Source organism: Centrocercus urophasianus, unplaced genomic scaffold, assembly GCF_019232065.1.
Source record: "Centrocercus urophasianus isolate 14NV4802_14NV808 unplaced genomic scaffold, USGS_Curo_1.0 seq_73, whole genome shotgun sequence".
Taxonomy (NCBI): Eukaryota; Metazoa; Chordata; class Aves; order Galliformes; family Phasianidae; genus Centrocercus; species Centrocercus urophasianus.
In genome coordinates, this window is record NW_024885344.1 from 10957110 (window position 1) to 10967832 (window position 10723).

At 48.8% G+C, this 10723-nt stretch overlaps 1 long non-coding RNA gene across 1 annotated transcript; it reads left to right on the plus strand.

Moving 5' to 3' along the window:
* Window positions 1-6773: 6773 nt before the first annotated feature.
* LOC122170742 lies at window positions 6774-9397 on the plus strand. The gene is made up of 3 exons (XR_006171835.1): window positions 6774-6865; window positions 6970-7830; window positions 8115-9397. It is a non-coding gene; the product is annotated as an uncharacterized LOC122170742 (long non-coding RNA).
* The last annotated feature ends 1326 nt before the right edge of the window (window positions 9398-10723 follow it).

Here is a 10723-nt window from a genome sequence, read left to right on the forward strand (position 1 = left end):
CTAAGCGTGTAATCAGTCACATTTGCCAAAACCATTACAATTGCAAACACTAGGACAGTCCTGGATGAGTCACCAAGAAGTTGAATATTAGGCCCAGGATCCACAGTCCTTTCGCATGTCACTCCATTCACGGGAACTCAGTTCCCGAAATGTCTGCAGATGCAAAACTCGTGACACAGCAAGTTACGTCACTTGGTTTCCTTCTGTGTTGGGAAAAAGGAAGGGCTGCTGACCCAGCTTGGAGCCCCTCCTGAAAAGATTTTTATTCAGCCAGAGTAAACCCTTCATTTTCTGTAATGGCTCACTGTTTGGAGAACCACGAGCCTTGGAATGTATATGAACGCTCTTAAACTCTGCTATATAACACATGGAAAATGTCTTTAGCTTCAGACAATGCATCATCTGTAGCCCAACACACTGACACACATGTGTACGTGTATCTCTGTGCATCTGTGTACATCTGTGCAAAAGAATATGTACTTACATACATACATCTGCACACTGGAAATCGTGTTTAAAGGATACTAAGCTTGCAATGCCAAAGGTCTGGAAATTAGAAAATACATGACTCCATGCCTGATGGGTCTATGATGGAATTTTTGGTCATGCATTTACACAACCAAATTTCAAAGAATGATAGAATCATTTGAGTTGGAAAGGACTCCAAAAGGCCATCTGGTCCAACCCCCCTGCAGTGAACAGGGACACCCACAGCTAGATCAGGTTGCTCAGAGTTCCATCCAGCCTGACTTTGAGTGTCTCTAGAGATGAGGCATCCATCCATTTTTCTTCTGGACTTTCCTTCATTATATGTGCAGGATGAACTGATTTATTCAAACCAGCAATTACATAAGCCTCAGCACTGAGGTTATCTGTGCTTTTCCCAAGGCCACCAGTTCTGCATTGCAAAGCCTCTCGTTACTCTGATTCTGTAAATTGTCCCTCACATCAGTGACCTACGACACCAACAGGCTGCCCCTATAAGGAATTGCCTCAGAGAAAGAATTGTCATATTTTTCAAGAGACATAAATTCAAATCTGCTTTGTCTTGAGTCCTAAAAGAATCAGATCCTGACATTTGGGAAGACCCAGACTTCAAATTCCACAGCTCACAAGTGTCTAGAGCAGGGATTTAGTCTGGCAGAGTATATAAAAATATATCAACCAGATCCAGAGCTGAAATGGGGATCATCTCTCTTTTTCTTAGGTCAATGAGAAAAATCTTTCTATTCTGGGGCTATATGCATCAAGCACCTACTTGTGTGCTTTGCACAGCTTAGTTTTGTAAGTGTAAAAATGTGATCTAATTCCCTAATATTAGCCACACACCCGTACATGTCCAAGCCTTCAGCCTGTGTTGGCACTTGTCTCCTGCTCTTGGCTGAGCTGTCTGACTCTCCTCCACCAAACAGGTGTCAGGGATGTGCAAGGCCACAGATCCTCCGCAACTCAGCAGCTCACAACGTGAGCACCCCGATCCTACCCCACAACTGGGCTGAGGGCAGCCTGCACACAGGCACCTCCCTACGCTTGGGTCTTTGAACCTGAACTGCCCCCACCTGGTTTCTATTACCAGAACCCTCCTATAGGAGGTAAGTCATCTGAGGCTGTGAGGTAGTTAAAGACTTAGTAGGGCAGGGGGGAGATCCAGTTTGAAGTTAACGTGGAGGAGTAGTGATGGTCTTCCTCTGTTCTTCCTGTCTCTGGTGGTGATTGTTGAAGTTTGAGCAAAGGTGTGACTATCAGGGATACTCTGAATTACTGCTCCTGAACTCAGGGTATGCACTGATGCCCCTTGCTGTAGTCAAGGAGCACAGTGTGGCTTCGGGGCTGTTTGCTGTCCAAGCTGCTGCCGTGTGAAGTGCAGCTAGGCCATGGCAACGCCTACCTGAGCCAGCATGCTGTTTGCAGGAGGGCATTTTGTGCATCACTTACCATGGAACAGATCAAACACACGAGCTCAAGAACACTGTTACTCCACCATGGCTAGGCAGCCTGGACATTTCCAGCAGTCACTTGATATTAGATATGAAACACTCCCTAGGTCACTTTCAGCAGCAGATCCCACTCTATTCTTAGGAAATAGCGTTGTGTTGGGTTATCGTGAGTGGGGATGAATGCAAGGCTTTGGCCAAAGCGTGCCACTTGTGTCTGGCTCTGCCTGTCCTGGGCAGTGCACAGCTGGGGCAGACCATCTTCCTTAGAGGCTGCCATTCAGCACAAGATAGGAATCTCCCACTGAAGGTGGCAGTGAGATTGCTTAGCCCTCCTTCACCTTCCTTCCTTGCTGTTGTTGCTGCTTTTTTGTTTAATGCTTTCTAGTAGCCTGCAGCTGAAGTGGTAGCAGAGGAATTAATGGGCCTGCATGCAGCTTGGCTCCATTCCCAAGATGTCCTTTTTGTCCACGGTGAATATTCATGTTTTTGCAATCTCAGGGCTCCCAGAAGAGTAAAATGGACAAGAATAAGTGAGGAGTCATGCTGCTATTTTGATTCTCTGAATAGGAGTAGGACTTACAACAGAGAAATGTATGGACAAACAGGAATTTCAGCTGAGGATGATATACAGCCATGGCAAGGCCTTCCTGCTTGGAAGCTAACTCACTTCCAATTTTTTAGTACTGTCAGCTTTCAGCGCATCTCAGAAAACAGTGCCTATTTTTTTACCTTATGCTTAACAGTTCTGCATTTCAATAAGGTGGTTTTGCTGGCTACTTTTGTTGGCCCACAAAGTTACCATCAGATGGATGTGGCAAACGGAGGAGCTGCAGGCCAGAGCAAGGGGTGTTGCTGGTCCTCAAGACGGGAACCGAACTGCTCTGCCCACTCTGGCTTCTGCACGCTTTGGGATTGCTTTCTGTCACACAGTGCTGTGAGGTCACCAGGGTTTTTTGCAATGATTTGAGGCTGAGCTGGGCACGGTGACTTCAAGGTGGCAGTGGAAGGCTGCTCTGGGCCCTTATGGCTGGAGCCTTTCATTTGAACACAATGTGAGTGAAGCGATGACTCCTGAAAACAACAGCGGCAGCACAATTATTTATGTTCAGCTGTCAGAAGAGCAGATCAAAGCTATCTATAGAGCTGCAGACAACATCACCGCGGATGACCCAGAGGCTCCCTTTGTGTGAGGTGACAGACTGGAGCATGACTTCACTGGGAAACCAGTCTAAGGCCCACACAGCAAAGTCATCCCAGCTAACGCTGACCCAGAGCTTTTCTTTGCGTTTGCTTACAGCTGAGCAGCAACAGGGGTTAGGAAGGATGACGCCGACTTTCCCTGTTTTTGTTTTTCTGGTAGGAGACCTTGTTCAGCACAACAATATCGCTTGTGCTCATCATTACGTGTGCAGCCTTCAGATGCTATCTCAGCAAGTTCAGACATGGTGGAGACCTTTGAGCCGCGTGGCTGCGGGGTGTGTTGCAGCCTGGTGTTGTGTGGGATTGTTTTGGAACCCCATGGCCATGTGAGGAGTCAGAGTGGCAGTAATGGCTTCTTGCCCAGCTCAGAGCCAGACCTGAAGCTCTTCCTGTTGCTCAGGTATCTCAAAGCACATCCTCACTGAAGTGCTGACACTGTCAAATGCCAACAGGGAAGAACCAAGGAACTTTAAGAAAAGGTAAAGTGCAAACTGACAAAAGGAGAAATTAAAGCTCATCTTCTCCCTTGCCCTCACCAGGGCTCTGTCCACACCACCATGTGCAACTCAGTTCAGCAACTCAATCCAACAAAAAGGGCACGAGAAGCCTGCAGGTTTAGCTGCCATGTGCAGGTTCCTGTAGCTCACTGACAATGAATGATGCGGTCACCCCTAATGCACAACTATATGTATTCCTTAAGTACCAGCAGAGATAGATCTGGGCCCTTTGCACCCAACAGCTCACTCATTCTCTGCAGATCGCTGTGGACAGGTTATTCAAACTTCTACAGAATGGTTTATAGACCAACCACATCCTGAAGGTGTTAAACGAGACATCATAATCTTTCATGACATTTGGTTCTTCAAATCACAGCTCCTGAAGTCCTGCAATGGAAAGAACATTTGCACTTTTGTACACTTGTATGTCCAAAAAAAAAAAAAGAATGCCAGCTCTCACTGCTGGAGAGAAGAAAAATGAAGCTTCATTGAACTGGAAAGCCTCAGAAATAAGAATGAAATGGGCTAAACAAAAAACCAAAAGCCTCCTGAGTGAAAACAAGGCCTTGTGCGTGACAGCAAATATCATGTTTAGGGGCATGAATCATGGGGCTTGGGGATTTTTTTCTTTGCAGGTGTGTGTGATTACAGTCACAGGATCTGCTGAAGCATTTAGTGAGTTTTGGCTTTACTTTTAGATGCCATGACCAGTGTCAAGCAGTGGGCGTTTTGTGTATCCTGGAGGATTCGTATCTCAAGCAGCAAATTCAGCTGTGATTTCTTAAGGAAGTTGACTAGAGAGAATATAGAGCACAAAAGCAATATAACTTAAGCCAAACAGGGCAACTCTGTCCTTGATTTTACCTTCACAAGCATATGTGGCTGCAATCTGAACTAAAACTTATTGGCTTATATGCCTTTAGCTCCTTATGTGCATAAACACATGCATGGGTACCTTCTCCTAATTGATCCCTTGAAATGTGCCAAATGAACAGCAGTATTTGCATGCAGCTCTTTGTCTGGTGCCTCAGCTCTTAGACCATGTTCAACACAATATCTGAGTGTCTATGAAAAGAACCATTATCTGCCACGTGGTATCTTCCCCTTTCATATCTTGTGGCTGTGCTGGTGCTTCAGTTATTATAATTTCCTTCTCTGCCTATTTTATGTGCTTTAATTTTGGTATTTGTGTAAGCCCATATATTACCGATGCTAAATATGTTTGTTTAAAAGCCACAATGTCTAAGAACTGTATTTATATTCCCTCTGGGCTTACACTGTGAAGGTGAGACTACTAACCAAAGAGATTTGTCATCAAAGGATGCTTTGCAGCCAACAAAACATAATAGCTTTCACACAAAGGTTTTATTGTCATTTGGTTTGTGAGCAGCAAAGCCGTGGAGGCCATCCCAAACCTGGCTTAAGCTCTGTAGTTCATCTCTGTGCTTTGTGGGACCCTAAAGTAAATCACAGAATAATATCACGTAATCACAAAGGTTGAAAAAGACCTCTAAGACCATCTAGTCCTGCTGACCCATCATCACCATGCCCACTAACTCATGTCCTCAGTGTCGTATCTATCCTTTTGACCACCTCCAGGGACAGTGACTCCACCACTTCCTTGAGGCAGGAAGCACACTGCGGTTTCTCTGCCTCTATTCAGTGCTCATCCCAGGGCTGTATGAGCTCTGCCCACAGCAGTTGTGCACCCAGCAGGCACGCAGGGTGTCCCTCTGTGCTATGCCACCCTCCCTGTCCAGGCTCTGCCCGCTTCCCAAGCACCTCGGTGGCACCAGTCGCACCCTCCCAGCTTGGTGTTGTCAGCACATTCCCTGTCACCTGCCCCACCAGCAGCGTGTCACCCGCCCTAGAAGCCAGCTTGCATCACCCCGTGCCAGTGGCAACATGGAGAAGCAAGGGAGCGGCTGGGGAGGACAAGGGTACCCACTGATCTTCCAGTCATTTCCAGCACGCAGGTGGGAGATCCCTATGGAAAGGAAATGTCCCTACAGTGTCAGGGCGGTGAACGCAAAGATGGGGTTGAAAACAACCACCATGGGCTGTGAGATGTGTCCTAGAGTCAGGCAGGGAGAGGGGTTGCCTCCATTAGCCCCAGTCTCAGCCTCTCCCCATTGGTGTGAACCCACTTGCTCAGCATGGTACATGGGAACAGACACAATGCACGGGCAGTGTGCTTCCTTCTCAATCTGTGGTTATTCTGCAGCGTTAATCCCAGTGGTTATCAGGAGACTAGACCACTTTCTTGTTCCTGCTAAAGGAGAGAAGCCTACCTTGCTTTCAGAGGTAGAAATTATTAAAGAAAGTTTAAATGAGGGGACAAAGAAATTGTGAACGGAGGGGGCTGCTGCTGTGCCAGAGGGGTGCATGACAACAAACAGGAGCTATGGGGTCCCATTTGCCTCTGGCAGAGCCTCATGGGACATCTCACTGGATTTATAGGACTTCAGCATCACATCACCGATCTTGATGCAGGACCCAGCAGGGAGGCAAACACTGCTGCCCCTGCTGAAGACAGTGGTGCAGTTGATACCACAGACCGTATTTAATTATGCTATGGAGCTCGTTACCACAGGAAGCAGCTGAGGCCAAGAATTAAGTAAGGCTTGAGGAAGGGATCAGCCATTTCAACAGACAACGAGAATATCCAGAGTTGTCATAACTCATGCCGATAAAAATTTTGGAGAGGATGTACAACTCTTCACCTTGGGGTCTAAGCCAAGCAGAAGAGACTGAGGGCCTTGGTGTGAGAGGAGCGGGACTGGGGCAGATTACCTCACCGTCTGACTATGGCTGGGGGCCTGAGCCCCCGCTAACCACGTAGCCCCGGGACTGCTAGGGACATCTCCCATCTTCCTGGCTTGGGGACAGCATCCACCTGGCCAACGGGAGGGAGGGATGGGGTGAAACCTGACATGGTCCTGGTCACCCCTCGAGGTACCACAAGGACCTTCCCCTGGTGCCAAGCAGCACTGGGAGCTGATGGGACTCATGTGGAAGGCCACTCCTGCTGGCAGGAGCTACTGGCTGGGGGCCGCTGAGGAGGGCAGTTACACTTTAACTCACTGAGCCCCTGGAGCCTGCTGCTGGGAGTGTCGGTGTAATGATTAAAGCACTGACCGAGGCGGCATGAACTCTGCATGGTCTGGCTGCTGGGTTACGTGGTAGCAGCAAGTCAGGGCTTCACACACTGCAGCCACCAGGTCCACCTGGGTATGACTGTCCTTCAAATCCCTGTGGCTCACAGAGAGGGTATCACTATTTGATTTCTACGTATTTTAGACCTAATAAATGGCTCAGCTCAGCCCTTCATACAGGGACGAGAGGAAGAAGAGAAAGGAGCTGAAAAGAAGAGGGTTGCCATAGGAGAAGCCCAGGAGCCCTTGCCCTGCCCTTCAGCCCGTGGAACTCAGCATCCAGAAATGCAGCTCCAGACTCTCAGTCCTGCTACAGGTGCCTGACAGGCCCAGCACAGCTGTGCTTCCCAGAGGAGGGGTAAACTGGACAGAGGACAGAAGGTAAACTGACCCAATAGCAGTGCAGCAGTGCCTGTGCAGGAGCCACAGGCCACCGCATGAGGTTGGCAATGAGCATTACTGGCTGTCTTTGTTTGACCTCAGAGAAGTGCAGCCACCAGCAGCACCACCAGATGCAGGAATTACTTTCAGGGATACTTTGAGTGCATCACCAAGGTAAGGAAAAGCAAACACACATTGTGCAGTTGCTGCATTACCCTCTGTGCCAGTGCAGGGGAAGAGCGTGCTTGGGGCACCCATCTCTGCTGGCAGCAGCTTCTGTCCATGCTGTGGACTCCCTACTTGGCTCCCACCTCTGGTCAGTGCAGGGTGTCCGTGAGTCTAGGATGGATTTGACTAGGTGATGTCAGACCAGATGAATCCTGGTTTAATTGACCATGGGTGAAATTGTGCTCTGATGGTTAATGTTATACTTGGGTCTGGGAAAACTACTGCACAATCATAGCAATTAGAGCTGGAAATGATTCAAGTCATCTAATTTATTTCCTCTCTCCCCCCGCATTGTCTCTCCCAGGGATGGAGCAGTATGGTTCCCAACTACGTGTACCCCTGTGCTCTGTCCCATCCTGTCTCACTGACTCAAGGAGTAGAGCATCCACGTGTCCCTGTGGGAGACAATTCCACAGCTTGAAAGACGTCAACGTGAGAAAATGTTTCAGAAGTTTAGTCTATATTTCCTTTTGTGGAGTGCCACAAATTCTCAGGTCGTGAGCTTTACGCCTCAAGGAAACTGGCTGCTTCCCACGAAAGCAGTGGCTGGGAATAAGGTGGTGGTTTCCTTTGGAGTTTGCAGGGGCAGGTAGAGAACATGGGGTGGGTCAATGAAGGTTTTCACACCTGCAAGGCAGGTCAGATAAGGTAACCTGTCTGGAATGAACCCTCCTTTGGCAGAAGATGGAGATATATGTATTTTTTTCCATTTCCAGATGTATATTCCATGAATTGCACCTTGACTCATGAAAGTCTCACTGCTGGAAATTTGTTCGGCTCCTCCAAATTCACCCCCTTTAGCTTGCTCCTATCACTGCCACTAAAACCACCACAGGAGTGTGGAGCTAATCAAAGGACAAAAAGCATCTGCTCTGGAGGAAGGAGTAGCAGAAACCCCTTGAAAGGTGACACGGAATGGGCATGGGGTTGGATTCCACTGCATGCAGAGAGGACTACGGGGAAATTTATTGTGCAGAGGCAATGGGGACAGAGTCAAAGAATCATTAAGGCTGGAAAGGACCTCTTATCTCATCCAGTCCAACTGCCAGTCCATCCCCACTATGCTCATTAACCATGTTCCTCAGTGCCACAGCCACATGGCTTTTGAACACGTCCAGGAACAGTGACTCCACCGCCTCCCTGGGCAGCCTTTTCCAATGCATCACCACTCATCAGGGTAAGTTTTTCCTAACATCCAACCTGAACATCCCCTGGTACAACTTAAGGCCAGAAGCAACACCCAAAGGGATAAGGGCTTATGAGCACAACAAAAACTAGACTGGGACAACATCTACGTTATGAAAAGTCGGAGCCATATTACTTTCTGATGATAAGGTCTCCTGCTTCTGAAGAGGGCCTGACAGCACCACTATTATGGTAAAAAGAAAGGAGCAGCATGAAAATGACTGGAGCCATAGAAGTGCTTGTGCTCTCAGGGAGCTGCATTAAACAATTTTTTGCAATTGATCAGATGTAGCAGCTTCCTTGGTGTGCCGTGACATGTCTCCCACCAACATGAGTCACAGCTGAGTCTCTGACTGTAAAGTTCAAACCACAACCAGTTCCAGTTGTGGACCAACTCATAATTAAATCAATGAGTCTTAATCACATCATGACATCTTGCAAAGAACATCTGGATGACAACTGATGCTACACAGGAGCCCCTCCTGCCGGCAGTTGTTGCCCCTGGTGCCCAGTGAGGAGCAGCCCTGGCCACATTCACATGCCACTTCCATCTTCCCGTGATGACCTGCAGTGGGTTGGTGTTCTGGATGAAGCACACTTGGGGGGAAATTAGATGAAAAGAAGGCAACCAACCACTCTCCTAGAAAGAAAATCATTACAGATTATTTTGGCGGAGAAGACAATGTAAAGCCACAGGTAGTCTGCTCTCTTCACCCAACCCCACAAGGACCTGAGACCAACTCATCTATGGAAGTCCATTCTTCCTCATGGGTTACACCAAAACCAGCACGGGCATTCAATAAGCCAAGATCTTTCTGAGTAAGCTTTTAAGCAGCATGTGTACTCAGTTCCACCTCTCTGTCCCTGCTGCTGGTTCTGCAGTGGTTCTGCTGTCCCCTCCTATCACCTCTAGCCCTGAGGTATCATAGGACATGGGGCAGTCCCAGCACTCCAGTGGCACAGTATCAGAGGCAGTGATGAGGACCCCAAGCCTTCTGACCCACTGTGGCCAGTTGCCCCTTGTCACACAACAGTGGAAATGCATGTCACTCGACAGAGCAAGCCACCTGCCACCATGCCCCAGGTTGCTCCTCCTCACACCTATAGTTGCCCCAAGGGGGACCTCACAGTTCAGTGGCTCCCCAGACAGCCACATCTGCACTCTGAAGACAAAACATGCAAAGCTGAAACTCTGACAGAGGAGCACCATAAAGCAGCTCCACCTTTGGATGGATAAAAGCTGGTACCCAACATTTCCTGCAGCCAGCTGCAATTTCAGGACAGCATTTCCCCTCTAATTAGTTGGCATTTGCTGTCCCAGCTATTATCTTCCTGGTTACGTACCACTGGAGACAATGGGTCCTTATTTCCTGCCACAAGCACAGGTTACTGTTTACCTCCAGCTGCACCTCTTCTATCCCCCTGCTCACATTAAAAGAAAGTATCTCTAATGACTGCTGTAATGGGAATGGCTAGTTGTAAACTAAGACATGGAGAGCCTGCAATCAGTGGCACTGCATCCTGCGCCCCAGCCCTCACCTGCTCTTCTCCAAAAGCTCATGTGGGCATTCCCACTGGGAACACATACAGATCCTTGGGGTTGTTTGCAAACAGATGCTTGTGCATGGATACATGGCTGGAGCAGCATGATCCCAGCCTGGGCCAGGTACCTCCCCAGTATGACTCCATCCTGATGCCCACCTGCACGTGGATGTGAGAGGCATGGGTCTGGCTTAGCTGCTCCGTGTACTTCGTGCCATGCTATGGAGCTCCCACTGCACAGAGACTTTGGATTGCAGACATCATGGGGCCCTGAGATAGGGATCCCAGTGCAACAAGTGTAAATCCTAGCTTTGTGTAGCCATTGGGCTGCCACCCAGCTTGGAGGCCAGACAAATAACTGTGCATATGCTCACTTCCCAGCCACGCCAAGGCTGGGCACCACACTCGGCGATTCCCATGTCAAGACACGGTGATCCCGCACATGCCCCTTGGCCACCCCTTGCTCCCATCAGGGCAAGACAGAATCTGGCAGTGAATCTGTCGAGTGTAATGGGCGCAGAGGCAGGGGAAAGTCCCTCGACGTATGCCAGCGATGTGGGCACGGGGTGGCTTTGCCCGCTGGGAACCAGCCCCCCCC